We start from the raw sequence: 15,011 nt of genomic DNA, 5'->3' as shown, positions 1-15,011 counted from the left end.
AATGATAGTGGGGGTAGATACCAATTTCCACATTGACAGTTATTTTCTTTTACCACGTTGAATCCCAGCTTCTGCCTTCTACTATCCCTGAAGTACGCTGTCAGTCTAACATCTACAAAGTTGGCCTAATTTGTCTTCTGACTGCTTTTGAAGTTTTCTCTTGCTCTTTGAGGTTTTCTAGTTTCATTAATGAGGGGGAACCCTGCAGGTGTCAGTGCAGGCAGTGATCCATGAAGAGATGAGAATGAAAACCCAGATCAGACTGACTTCATCAACCTGAATCAAACTTTGGGGAATCTAATGCCAAGCGGTTCATTGTCAGCTTATTTAAAAACACAGCACAGTTTGAGAAAATATTTCCAGGCAACAATCATACCAGTCCAGGTTCACAAAAAAGCTTAAGGTGTGACTACGTAGAAACTCCTTTACAAAGTACATGTGACCATGAGGGTGGGTTCTATAGCTAAAAGGCCTAGAATCTAACTAATATGGTCTATGACTGAGACAGTATAGAGGTCAGCAGGCCATAAAGTACATGTAACATCCCCCCCCAAAGATGGGCAATGGTCTAGGATGCCTCTATAGCAAAAGGTGGGTGAGGTATGCCTCCACAGAGAACAAAAATGTCACCAGGTCCTTAAGAAAATCCACTTGCAGTCTTCCAGGTGGAAAAACACATACTTTGTCTCCTCCATTGAGAAGAGGCCCCTGTGTGTTTAACATTACTGGTTTTCCTAGCAATCTCTGGGGTACAAGGAACATTGTGTTCCCAATACCTTAAGGTGTGCCTAAATATGGAAATACTCTATTTGAAAATGAAAAAAATGATTAGAATTTACTGTATTTTCTAAATCTGGGGATTTATATGTTTTAACATCATGGAAAATTCTCAGTTTTCTGTTATTATGTCTTTACTTCATCTTTATTTTCGATGTGTGTGTGTGTGTGTGTGTGTGTGTGTGTGGTATGGTGTACATGTATGTTCACATGTATGTGGGTGCATGACAATGGGGGGGTTCATGTGTACAAGTGTGCATGTCAAAGATCAAACTTAACATAGGGGGGTCTTCCTTGAATGCTCTCTTCTATAGACTGAGGCTGCTTGTTGATTTCCCAGACACCCAGACCCGAAATAATTACACAGAAACTATATTAATTACAACACTGCTCAGCCAATAGCTTAGGCACCTTATTAGGTAACTCTTACATCTTAAATTAACCCATTACTATTATTTTATATTTTACCATGAGAGTTGTGGTTTACTGGTAAAGTTCCAGGGCATGTATCTCCTTGGGCAGCTATATGGCATCTCTCTGACTCTGCCTTCTTTTCTGCTCTGTCTCTGTTTGGAATTCCTGCCTTGCTGTATTCTGTGCTGCCATAGTCCCAAAGCATCTTCTTTATTAATCAATGGTAATAAAATATATTCACAGCATACAGAGGGAAATCCCACATTGCCTCCCCTTTTCTGTCTAAATAAAAAGGAAAGTTTTAACTTTAACATAGCAAAATTAGTTATAACAAAACAGCTATCAAGCAAGAATTATAGTTACAGTATTTGGCAAATTAAGAAAAATATTCTATCATTTATCCTATCGTTTTGAGTCTAAAGTTTTATAGCTAATATATCTTTTATAGCTATAACTATCTTTCTTCATCTCCATCAAAGACTCCAGAAGGCTATAATATTACCTGAGTAAACAGGAAGTGCATTGTAAGCAACTTCAAAAACTCTAGAATTGGCAGAGACATCTTGCTGCCTGGAAAGTCACTCAAAGTTCTTCTGTACCATTTGGGCATTAGTCTTCAGCCTACAAGCCCATAGTATTCAGCAGACTTTTCCATGAAACAGGAAATTTCGAAGCCAATTTCACCTATATTGGCAGTTTGTCAGTCACTTTCTTCTGTGTGCTGAAGAACGTCTGGCAGACTCCTTCATGAAGCAGGAACCCTGAAGGACCATCTCACCTTCTTTAGGCAAGTTCAGCAGACAGTTCTCTGTGCATCCTACATGTCCAGTTTATACAGCATACCATCAAGGAGTCCAGGCAAGAATGGTTTCTTGCACAAATTGTCACTTTGACAATGTGAAATTACCTTGTCACATTGAAGGCAAATTCCATAACAAGTTTCTTCAATGCCCATCAACCTCTCTAAAGTAATTGGTGCTTCCAGAAGCACCCATGTCTCACTGTCAAGAAAAGTCTAAGTTCTCAAAGCATCTTAAATGCCATATTCTGTATGTTTCTGAAAGATTTGAAGAATACCTATCCATCTGAAATATATCTATCTCTGTATATCTAGGAAACCTAACTAACATGACTACAAGTTTGACTATACTATGACTATCTATTAATCTGTATCTTTTAAATATACATTACATTTTCAAATGAGCTGCACAAACACAATACCTTAAACAAGAGCAGAAATACATATAACAAAATTGACCTTAAATTTTTATCAATAGATCAAGATCTGTACCAATGCAGAATATTCATCTCTATGTCTTATCCCCCTTTAAATATAAACAAACATTTATAAACAATATCTTGGAATTTGAGTGTAGCTCTCTCCAAACTGTTTGCTGCTTTTTGTTGACTGAAGTATTTTGGGGAGGTTCATGGAGACCTCTCAGGTGGTGTTGGTCCATTAAATCACACATTAGTCTGGAAGCAATCCACAGGTTCTCATCCTCTGTGAAAAAAAAGCAGAACCTCTTTTCCAAAGCAACAAATCCTTAGACCCAAATTTTGAAGTCAAGAAACCTTTAAAGTATATATGTTGGTTTAGCTTAGCAGTCCCCAGAATCAAATATCTCTCTGTACTCAGCTCACTCACAGTCAAAATATTCAAAGAAAACACAATAATATACATAATCCAGAGTCTTTGTGTATATTCCATCTTTACATGGCTTGTTTTTCTTACTCTATTACTTTTTCTACAAGTTTAATATTTATCATCTTTACTCCTTTAATCTATGACTGTCTGTACTCTTTTATATTATAATTGTCTATACTCTTTTACCTCTCTATCTCAAGCCTACATACATTGATCTAACACTGTGGCCCATTTAGAGGTCTTTTTCATCTGAATTTGTCTTTATTGCATATGTATCTGTAATTATTTTCTGACTAGGAGCACTTTTTTTAAAATGCTAAGTAGGTGTGGTTAGGACGAACTCTACAGCCCTGCCTGTTGACTCTACCTAGTCCAACATGCCAGAGATATGTTCACTGCCTCTGAGAGCCATGCACAACACCTCAGTTCCAGTGTTACAACAGGTCTATGTCACCATTAAGCAATTTGTAACACATTGTTCACAGACCCCAGTTAAGTGCTCAGCCTCCTCAATGAGCCAAAGTTGTGCATGTAACTAGCACAAACCACCAGGAAGCCCTCCCCTAAAGAAGCCACATAGCCTTCATAGCCAATGATAAGTCTCTATTAAAGGAACACAGCACCCCTGCTTACTGCCAGCAAACAGGGCCCATCCAGAAAAAAAAAAATATATGGTTACCAAGAAGCTGGGCTAAACTCTGTATTTTTGTGTCTAGAATTTCTTTTCAAGCTCTCTCAGGTTTTATGTGGACGTAGTTGCCCACCTTGGTGCCATTTTGTTGATGGAAGCTGCTTGTTCATTTCCTGGCCACCAAGACCTGAAATAATTACACAGAAACTATATTAATTACAGCACTGCTTGGCCAATAGTTTATGCTTCTTATTTAGTAACTCTTACATCTTAAATTAATCCATTTATATTATTTTATATTTTATCATGAGGTTCGTAATTTACCTGTAAGCTTCCAGAGCAGCTGTCTCCTTTAGCAGCTACATGGAATCTCTCTGACTCCACCTTCTTTTCTCGTCTATCTCTGCTTAGAATTCTTGCCTTGTTCTATTCTGCCCTGTCACAGGCCCAAAGAAACTTCTTTATTAACCAATGATAATAAAATATATTCACAGCATACAGAGGGGAATCCCACATCACTCCTCTTTATATATTTAGTCAGATCTCTGAACCTAGAGCCCACCAATTTCAACTAGCATAGCTAGACAGCCTAACTGTGGAACTCAGGTCTTTATCGCCCAGTGCTGAGATTACAGACAATGGCATATCAGCCTAGAATTCACAAGGATTGAGGGATCTAAACTCCAGTACTGATACTTGGATGGAGAGTGCTTTACCCACTAAACCATATCTCCCGCCCCTCCACAATTCTTTATATGGCATCCTCACAAAGTCTCATCTCACATACCCAAAGCCCTTCTCTTGCTACTATGCATGTTTCTTAATCTTGCTTTCTTTTTGTCTCTTCCAAAGATCTCCCAGTTCACTTTTTTGTCGGTCATCCTCAGTCTGCTACTTTACATTTTCAATGTTTTTATTGTCTATTATTTTATGTTTTAACCTCTGCTACTTCTTTTCCCAAAACTGCGCTATTTAATTCTTCTTGACTCACACTTTATTTAGAGAACATAGCCAGTACTGTGGAGAATTCTCTTGTTGCTCTGCTGACTCTGACTTGTGGTGGAATGGTTGCTTGTATGTTCTGTAATTTGGGAGCTGTGATCTCATATTTGGCAGAGTTTTGGCTGCAGGAATCCCATACAATCTGGTTTTAAGGCATGTTCCTCCAGAATTTCCTGGACCACAAGAAAAAAAATATAACAAGATCATTCTTATGAATTCTCTCAGCCACTCTCCCTGAAGCCAGCTCAGCATTCTCCTCAGACATTTTGTTTCTCTGGCTTTGTTTTTAACCATTGGGTGGATTTCCATTCACCATTTTACAGAGAGTACACACCATGAGAGTTTTGTCTGGAACAAGAATCTTAGTTCAAATCTCCGGCTGCAGGAATTGCTAATACCTCTGCCCCTTTTTCTTGTGGTTCTCAAGGAGAAGCCCTGTGCCTAACTGACCCTGGAAGCTCCTCCTAGGTTAGTAAGTACCCGCTTGACACACCTATTTCAGGGTCTCTACATTTCAGTTCATAGACTTTTCCAATCCTTGATTCCTAAAATCTGTACTAGGCCCTCAGAGTGGTGTTCATTCTGGTTGGTTTCACACTTTCAGGTTGTTCAGTTTTGGTTTTGGTTTGATTTTTGTCCATTAGAAAAGACTTTGAGGGTAATTTCCATAGGTGGAAATCTCCATAGCTATTTCTTTTAGCTTCTTTGAAGAATGAATTGCAGGTTGACTCTGACTCACATATTTGGGCAACCAAACTTTTTAATAATTGCCATTTGTTAAATATGCAATAACATGTTTTGTATACAAAGATTGTGGGGAGGAGGAAAGAGAGAGGAAGGCAGTGAAAAGAAAGGAGGAAGGGAGGGAGGGAGGGAAGAAAAGAGGGAGGGAGATAGGGAGGAAGGGAAAGGAAGTGTTAGGCTATGCTAAACACTGGCAAGGTTGTAATTTAATTTCTTGCTACACTCTTCTTCAACCGTGAGATGCATATGAGTGAGGTCCATAGCTGTCAGGTTCCTCTCAAAATTAACACATCCCAGGGAAATCTTCGGGCAGACTCCAGTATTAATTACCTTGAACTAGGGCTGGAAATGTGGATCAATGTAGAGCACTTGTTTATATGTGAGGCTATGGGTTTGGTCCCCAGCTCTGCAAAAAAAAAAAAATCAAAATATAATCATAAAACCTGTGAGTATATTTGTTAATAATCTGTGCTAACAACTAGGAACTGATTTAACTTTTTATTCCTAATGGTAATATATAACTCTAGATAGACTTAATTGGCCTTCCATTTAATAATTCATTTAGTGAAACATTAGAGGTGCAGACGAAATTTAACAAGAAAAAGGTAAAGACGTTAGATAAAATTAGGTTTTTGTAATAAAAAGCTGTGGATTTCTATTACTCAGATTGCTTCTAACACAAATCAGCTTGGCTCATTGAAAGATGAGAAACTTTGTCTAGCAGCTCCAAGCCTTCTTTGGGTTATAGACAGCCCCCACGTTTTCTGTCCACCTTCCTCTGATTCATACCTGCTGCACTCTGTCTGAACAGCCACATCCTTGTCTCTGAAGTACATAGGGTTATCACCACATCTTCCTTTCTTATATGTTAAATATATAAATAAAAAGCCAGACTTACTACAGAATTAACATCTAAAATGTTTGCTTTCGGAACTGTGGAATTTTTACTATACAGAACCCACACAAAAGCAAACTAAAATTGATATGTTGTGCCCTACCCCCTCGGTCCAAACTCTTAGCAACATGGAGAAAGGGAATCAGGGTTTCCAGCCTCTCCCAGGTCTCCACAGCTGGCTTTGGGCTAGAATCCAGGTAAATGCTTGATGACAATGATTGCCCTGGTCATAATCATCATTATCATCAAAACCCCTGCTGTCAATTGAGTACATGCTTCTCCAGTGCAGTTTGAAGTCCTGAAATAACCCCAGCAATATTATTATTGTCATGATTATCCTCCTTTTATACATGAGAAAGCTAGAATACATAATTCAATCAAGGTCACACCAACCGTACATAGTGGCTTGCATCACATTTTCATAAACTCTTCTGTACAAGCGGAGAAATTAGAAAAGTTTGTCACCCCTCTGGGTAGAGCAATGCTGTGGGAACACAACTTAAGCAGGGTTCCACCCACAACTGCTTCCCCTGGGTACAGAAGCAGAGGTGCCGGGGAGTCTACAACCTGAATAATAGCATGCATGAGCCCACACATCTGTGATTTCAAATCTTATGACCTTCCCAGCTTCTGTGACTCCCAGAAATGATCATTTAAAACCCTCTGGGTTTGCCTCTCAAGTCCTTAGGATTTCTCTCATTTCCTTCCAGCCAATTCTAAGCAATTTGAACTTTCCTCTGCGGAACATTGGCAGGGTTGAGCTTTAGACTGTAATGGTTGATTCTAGCCATTTGCCACCATCTGCTGACAAAAGGGGCTCACGGTGCTGGTGAGAAGGTTTGGCACATACAGGCACCCGATACCAAGCTCGATGACATGACTTCAAGCCTAGAACCCACATGGTGGAAGGAGAGAACCAGCTCCTGTGAGCTGTCCTCTGACCTCTTCAGACACACAAACACACACGGTAAGGAAGCACATGTGAAGACAAATGTGTTAAGTAGTTCCCACAGCGCTCTCTTCCCTACGCAAGCCACTCTAGTGGCAGGAACGGTTAAAGGGAGTACGGATGGTGCAGCTTCGTCTTGGCTACCATAGGAGCATGGTTTTACAGCAGAGCTACAAACAAGTAAACCGGGCCTCCCATGCCCACCCTGGAGTGGCAACATGGCTGCCCAACAGCAGCCCTGCACAAGGGCTCACTAATGGAAACCCTGACAAATGGCAAAGCATAAGCAGCAATAGCAGGCACTGGGGTAATAATTTATTTTTAATGCCATGCTGTCTTTAACAGTGCAATTTCCTCCGGGGTGTTTGCTTTGAGATTGCAAGATAATTACATCTCAGAAACCAGGCTAATTACAGTTAACAGCCTGAAAACCAAAGGAACCCTCCCCTCAATGCCCCCCCATTCTTTTTTTCCACTAGACTACTACACAAATTCCAGTTAAGCCATGGAGCATCACTCAGGAAACCCATCTGACGAGGGCTAAGAGGTCCTCTCCCCGTTCCTCACAGCACATGGATCACTCACAGCGGTGTGGAGGAACAGGACCTGGTTAACACAGCCTTGGTGATTCAAATAAATAGTGATGTGATCAAGAGAAATAATGACAAGAATTTTCCGCCAAAAATGAAGCCTAACTCTTTCTAGGGAAAATCTGGAAGCAGGGGAGAGTAGGTGTCTGTGTGGCAGGGGTGAGGTTACCTGTGGTCCAGACACAGCTGAAAGGTGCTCTCAAATAAATAATCAACCAAAGTGGGTCATGTATAAAACTAAGGACTGAAACCAATGTGAGAACTGATCCAGCCAGATGCCATCAGTCCTTAATAATTTAAAATCTAAACCGAGGTATCATGGCTATGAGACCCTCAGAAATGGCAGTGCCATGGCTTGGCCGGTCGCTCAGAAAATACTCCCTACCCTTTCATAGACACTGAGCAGGGTTACACATGTAAACATCCGGACATTTTTATTTTGTCATCTTTCCAATCCTAAATTGTAATGCGCTCCCCAGAGTGCTGTGGCATGGATACGATTTGTCCTCCAGGGGTACATTTTCTGAGGTTGGGCGTACAGTGTGGCATGCTAAGGTCATAGAACATCTAAGAGAACAGGCCTAAATTAGGAAGGCAGTTAGGTCAAGGGTGCCACTCTAGGAGGGATTGATGGAGGTCTTGAGACATCGAGCTGTTTCAGGGAGTCCTGAAACCTCAGCTGAATCCTTCTTGCACACGTACCCCTCACCTCTTTTACACATAATTCTGCCATGGTCATGCATAAAACCCTCATCAGAGCCAACTAGATGCCAGTGTCCTTCCCACAAGCCTATGAATGGAGCAAACCTCTTGGCTTGATAAAGTACCTTAACCCCTGGAGTTTTGTGATCGCCAGCTGAAACACTAAAACTAAACTCCACTGTGTCTTAGCTGAGATAAAGACTCTTTCCTGGGCTGTAGAGATTGATCAGTCAGCTAGATGTTTGCTTTGCAACTGTGAGAAGCTGCATTGAATCTCTATAACCCATGTCAAAAGTCCTGCCTGGTGCATGATGGAGAGGTGAGGCTCGCTGACCAGTTAGCCTACCCTTCTGGTGAGATCCAGGCCAGGGAGAGACTCTGTCTCAAAACAACAATCCCAAGGACCACCGCTCAGGGTTGTCCTTTGACCCCTACATACATGCGTACACACCTTGTTACATGCGCACTTTCGTACACACAAATACACATCCACGAAGACTCTCTCCTCTGAATAGCACTTCTACTCCCAATACTCCCAATTTTTTAATAATCTGTTTCCTGATTTTCCCCCCAGTTTCTGTTAGTTTTAAAACATGGATGTCAAACCCCACAACTGCTCTGGTTTATATGACATCTCATGTGATTTTAGGACTACATTTTCTTTACTTTTTCAATTTATTGTTTTATTTTATGTGTATGATTGTTTTGTCTACATGTATATCAGTATACCATTTGCATTCTTGGTACCCAAGGAGACCAGAAGAAGGCATCAGATCCTCTCAGACTGGAGTTACAGACAGTCGTGAGCTGCCATGTGAGCACTGGGAATTGAACCCAGGTCCTCTGGAAGAGCAACCAGTGCTCTTAACTACTGAGCCATCTCTCCAGCCCCAGAACTTGTATTTCCTTTGGTCTTTTTGTTAGGGATAGGGAACCAAATTAGGAGAGAGAAGAGGAAATCCAACATTCTGAACTTAATGTGGAATCCATTCTCCTCCCTCCAATAACCGCAGAATGTGTCTACTGATGTCCATTGCCAAATTCGAAACTTGCGAAGCCCAGGCTTCTCCGTCAGGTGCCTGCCGAGCAGTTTTCCGGCTGCGCAGATCTCACCAGAAGCCCAGCAGATTGGTCTGCCCATCAGCCTCCTTGCTAATGGCTCCCAGTTGCTGATCATGTAAAGTCCCCTAGCAAATGGTGGTGACAACTCCTTGGTGACACCGCCTGATAGCGCTCATTCCTTTAACAAACACATTCTGACTGCTGAGGGAGAGGAGCATCCCCTTGTTCCTATTTACCTGGTCTTCCTCTCTTCTAGAGGAAGGAAAACTCATCTTGGCTGATGAGGACCCGCAGTGGGAGACATACATGGCAGTAGTGGGCAGGATACCCTTGTTTTTAGACTAAATCAGGACCCCTTGCCTTCCTGCCTCAGACCCAGGCAGCTCCTGGTGGAGAGGTGAGCCACCCACTCTTGTTAGTCATTCTCTGCTACTCTGAGAATGTCCTGGGCAATGGGCCTTGGGATGGGCCAATTTCATTGGTTCTTCATCTTCACATAGCCATTCCCAACAATTATGGTCCTAAGATTTGGGTTAGGAGTGATGGAGACGTGAGATTCTCTTTATCCTCACACCTATGCCATTTTCCCAACCAGTTCTACCAGCCCTAAATCAGCATTGTCATCCAACAGACTTTCAATTTCAACTTAGCTGCTATAAATTTAGCTTCCTTGTAAAAATTTTGCGAGGTAGGGAAGCTAGACAGGATATAATTTGACTATCAAGCCAAAAAACCATCACAATAGCCAAACCCACTAGACAAACACCCTTCTCCAAAACTCATTGTCCCTTGTGTCTGGTCCTTGAGATAAAAAGATAAGAATCCCCTTGGAGGGGCTCATGAGCTAGAAGAACATTTCGCCTACCTTGCAAGTTAAGATTCCATCATCATTATCTCAAAGAAGCTGTGTCTGCCATGAAAGAACATTTGAAATGAATTCTGGGATGTTTAAAAGGGATTTCATTACAGAACTTTGTAACAAGGAGGTCAGGGCAACTAAGTAACAAGTTATAGGGAGACTTTTGTTTTTTCAGATGGGCCTCAGGAAAAAAATGATTCACTTAAGAAGGGAAGACATTAAACCGGGAGACAAAGGAAGCGGGTCTCCTACAAGCTGCAGCATCCACACACAGTTCTGGCCAAGGTGAAACCCCCAACTGTGGGTTGACTGGTTTTTCTGTAAAAGTGCCAAGAGACTGCCCACAGCCAGGAGGCTCTTCCTTCCCCGCCCCCACCCCACACACACCTCAGATTGGAGAGAGGGGCTTGTTGGCATCCATTATGGTCTCAAAGGCCAAGTTTCTACTTGAAGCTGCGAAGGAGAACGCCGTGCTGGACAGTTAAAGCCGCTTTCTTCGTGAGAGTCTCCATGTCTCAGGCCTCATTCTCTTGAACAAGTTTAGGGCAGGGAAAGGGCAGGTTTGCTGTGTAACAAGAATACTGTTTCTGAATCGTCCTCATAAAGTTGGGTCAGCAGTCAACCACAGTTAGCCTGTACTTCCGTGAGCAGAGAAAATCCCATTACTAGGGTCTCTGCTGGTCACATAAAATGGGCAGGGCACAGTGGGTGGCTCAGGCTGAGCAGTTCCATGGCGACCTCACAAGGTTAAGCTGAGAGAGGAAGGAAGCACCGAGTGAAATGCTGAGGCCGAATCTGAGTAGGATTAAATTTTAGTTGGTAGCAATGATGAGAAAGGAAGTAATGCTTTGTGTAGAATTTTAAATACTTTCAAAATACTGTATTTGAAATTGGATTTCTGTTCATCCTCTAAATTGGACAATTTTAAATATTTTAACATATTTCAAATATGTTAAATATTTTTAAATATTTTAGACAATGTCTAAACAATTTTAAATACAAACCTGTGTTTCAGATATGTCTCCCTCAGTCTGTGTGACTTACATCATATAACTCATTAAAGCTTATCAAATAGTAGTTTATTTAAGCTGCAGAAAAAGATGCAATAGAAAAGTATAAAAGGCCCTCACCCATTAAGCTCCGATGGGCTGGCAGATGCTGTCCCTTTTAGGAAAGGTCCAGGAACAATTTTAGGTGAGGAATAGCCTTCCCTAATTACCTTTACCCCCACGAATTGTCTTGAGTTCAGCTGTGATCCCCTAAAGAGACACTCAAGGTAAGCACATCGTGCCATGTGACTGTGGCGACCGCTCTGCCTGCATCAGGTTTCGGCCTCCACGCCATCACCAGTGATTTTCTGTTTATGAATCCATTAACTCAAAAAACCTGTTTTTCTATAATTGGACCTCAGATGCACGGAATTGGCTTCATCATAGGCCTTGATAGATGGCACTCCTGTCACTGGTCAGCGCCTGGCTGCTTTTATTTAGTTATTTTTAATAAGTTATTAAGAATTCATGAGTGCATAATCCGAAAGCCAAAAGGACCTCCAGCCAGCCATATGCTTCCGGCCGTCCCACTCCCCCTGCCTGCCTCCTTTCCCCATTCCACACAAGCATCCTTTAGAATCTCAGGTTGATTCCCTCACTTTCCTCTGCATATAGCTTATAATATTAAATATTAATATGTATACACATGTTCTACATTAGCATTTTAACTTAGTTTTGGTATCGTGCTTAAAGTAACATTTAGAGAAGCACTTTATTATAAGCATGATATTGTTTAGACTTATCCGTGTTGTTGGAACTTGCCGTGGTTTGCTTTGTTGGGGTTACTGGGACAACCTGTAGAATAACTATGCTATCATTCATTCTCCATGTCCTCCTGCCAGATAGGCACTGCAGGTTGCTTATAGGTTTTTGCTATAGTGGACACTGCTGCTGGGTTATTGCTGCATGTGTTTCCATGCATGCCCGGACTTTCTCTCGGGTGTGTACTAGGAAATAAATTGCTGGTTGGAGAAAGCACGAATCATCTGCTCCTGAACACAGTTGCAGCCTCAACATCAGATAATGTCACATTTTCCCAAGATTTATTATATTCCTAGTCGGCATTGTCAGACACTTTCATTTTTACCTAACTAAATAAACACATTAAATAACTCTCATTGTAGCTCTGATTTTCCTTTTCCTGGCCATTAATGCTATTGCACATCCCTTTACATGTACATACAGTAAAGTTTTTTTTTGCCTGCGTGTTCCTTCCATTTTTCTACTGGGTTGTGTGTGTGTTCTTATTAACTTAGACGAATTGTTTACATATTTTAATGTTAATCCTTCATAGTTCTGCATATTCTGAATACCTTTCCGAGTTTAAACTTGCTCTCATTGCTTTTAATATCATCAGATGGTCGATCAATGCTGAGTTGCTACTGGGGGAGGCAATGCCCCAGCTTCACTTATTCTATGTTGATAATGGATAAGCATTTTTTGGTGACTTTCTTTCTTAGTGATCTGTCATCACTGATAAAGCATGCAGTTCTCTGTTCCTTCCATCTTTTTGCCTATCCCTGCATCAACCCATAATTTCTTTTGCTGCTATTTTTCAGAAATATTCTAACTACTTCTGGCTCTTTTCACCTCTTCCTAAAAAGTTTGAAATCATCCTAGAAAGCACCAGTTTTCAAGTGTCTTGCATCTGTAGGTGAAATCAAAAATCTGGGGGCTTTCTAAGATTTTTTTTAATTCCTTGAGAAGTTCATGTGCGTTTACAATGAAATATGATCATAGAAATCCTCCAGTTATCCCTTCCAGCTCTCGCATATCCTCCCAACAGTTTCCCCACAGCTTACTTTTGCTTTTAGAACCCACAAAGTCCCACTGGCGCCGTCCATATGTGCACAGGTGTGGGACCACCCACTGGAGCATGAGAAACCTGCCAGTGGCCACAGCCTCAAAGAGTGATTCTCCCTTCCCCCAGAAGCCTCTATTAATCACACATTTTCTCTAAAGAGATTACTCCTTGGATTGTTCCAGATGTATTATATTTGATCATTAGAATTTTATACACCTGCTTTCTCTTTAGTTTGCTTTATAGTTATATGGAGAAATGCAAGTGACATTGTTCTTTTGCCAAGCCACCATATTGAAGTCTCTTATTGCTTGTAATAATTTGTAGATAATTTGAATTTTCAGCATAAATTATCGCTAACTGCAAACAATGACTGCTTTTATTACCTCCTTTCCCACTCTCATGCCTCTGATAGCCTCTTCTTGCCTTATTGAGCTGTCCAGAGCCATCCGTGTATGCTACCGAGGAATAACAATAGAGTGCATGTATCCTTCTTCTCCGATTTCTTCCTGCTTCAGCACACGTCCTAGTTGCAATAGAGGAGCGTGGGGCCCTTTGTTCCATCCTGCCCAGAAAGCTTAACCCCCAAAATAACCATACAGAAACTGAATTCATTTAAACATTGCCTGTCCCATTGTTTTTAGCCTCTTATTGGCTAATTCTCATATATTGATTTAACCCATTTTTAATAATCTGTGTTCAACACGAGGTTATGACTTATGGGGAAAGATTTAGCATGTCTAACCTGGTGGCTGGCTCCATGGCGGCAATCTCTGACCCTGCTTTCTTTTTCCCAGAATTCAGTTCTGTCTACTCCACCCACCAAAGGGCTGCCCTATCAAAAGGCCAAGGTAGTCTCTTTATTCAACCAATGAAAGCAACACGCAAACAGAAGACTCCCCTACACCACTAGGTGGTCTCTTCATTTCTGTGACTTACTCCAAACACTGTCTGAACTTACCCTGACACCTGTCTACTGTAGCCTGGATCTATTGATCTTAACCCTTAACCAACACCTAAAGCCCCACCTGTCCTCTCATCATCTAGTCTCATCTCTCACCTGACGCCTTCCCTCCTTAATTTTATAACTAGGGATGGTACCACCACACGTACAACCCAAGGGGGAGAAAGGGAATCTTTTTGACCCTGTCTTTCCTACTGAATGCCTTTTCCACCAAGCGTATTGTTTCTGCTTCATTAACTTTTATTCAACCTGCTTTCCAGCCGTTCACCTCACCCCCTCAGCTCTCATATACCTTATTATCTATCATGTGTTCCTAAGCTATTAACGACATCCACTCTCGCCTTCTACACTCTCTTTCATACCCAGGCAGAACACCCACCCTAAGCCTCAAACCTGTCGTACTGAACCTATGTTAAAATTTCCTGAAGGTTCTCCAAGAATGGAAGGGAAATCCTGAGTCCATTTCACAAGGGCAAACATCTACAGCTAGGCGTCTTGGCATGGTCCCCATGGCCCTTCAGTTTTGTCTCCTGTGCTCCCTGCCCCAACTCCATCCTCTGGTCACCGTGGGCCCTGTGAAGCTCACATTCTCTTTGGAAGGCTTTTCTGTGTGACATCACTCCTCTTTTGTGACACTCTCCTGTCCCACTACCTTCCTTCCTGTGTAGACAGGCCTGCTCATCCTTCAGCACTCGGCCCCCAGATTGCCTTCTCCAGGAAGATTTCACTGTGCTGTGTTTAGTCTTTCCCGTTTTCTCCCACTCCTTGAGAGCAATCAGAGCCTTCATTCTGCTCCTGTGTGTAGCCCCAGAGACCAGAGGGGGACATGACACAAAGTCAGAACAGGGTGAATACTTTAGAAATCCGTAGCAAATTTGTAGTGACAGTCACCATGATTTCTGATCTCCATTTGTTGAAAATTAT

At 41.7% G+C, this 15,011-nt stretch overlaps 1 long non-coding RNA gene across 4 annotated transcripts; it reads right to left on the bottom strand.

Moving 5' to 3' along the window:
• Positions 1-3,525: 3,525 nt before the first annotated feature.
• On the bottom strand, positions 3,526-14,647 carry LOC125388921 (uncharacterized). Of its 4 annotated transcripts, XR_015001854.2 has the most exons (8): positions 13,869-14,647; positions 13,510-13,649; positions 10,661-11,025; positions 10,280-10,324; positions 5,547-5,622; positions 4,462-4,645; positions 3,795-3,906; positions 3,526-3,657 (listed from the first exon to the last, which is right to left on the bottom strand). It is a non-coding gene; the product is annotated as an uncharacterized LOC125388921 (long non-coding RNA). The 4 variants fall into 4 exon arrangements; XR_007228355.3 differs by lacking the exon at positions 10,280-10,324; XR_015001853.2 differs by lacking the exons at positions 10,280-10,324; positions 10,661-11,025 and having other exon boundaries at positions 13,869-13,958; positions 14,495-14,647.
• Between the last annotated feature and the right edge of the window lie 364 nt (positions 14,648-15,011).

This window comes from Myodes glareolus, chromosome 4 (genome assembly GCF_982192425.1).
Source record: "Myodes glareolus chromosome 4, mMyoGla1.1, whole genome shotgun sequence".
NCBI classification, from domain to species: domain Eukaryota; kingdom Metazoa; phylum Chordata; class Mammalia; order Rodentia; family Cricetidae; genus Myodes; species Myodes glareolus.
The sequence above is the reverse complement of the archived record's forward strand: the minus strand, read 5'-3'. Positions and strand labels throughout refer to the sequence as shown.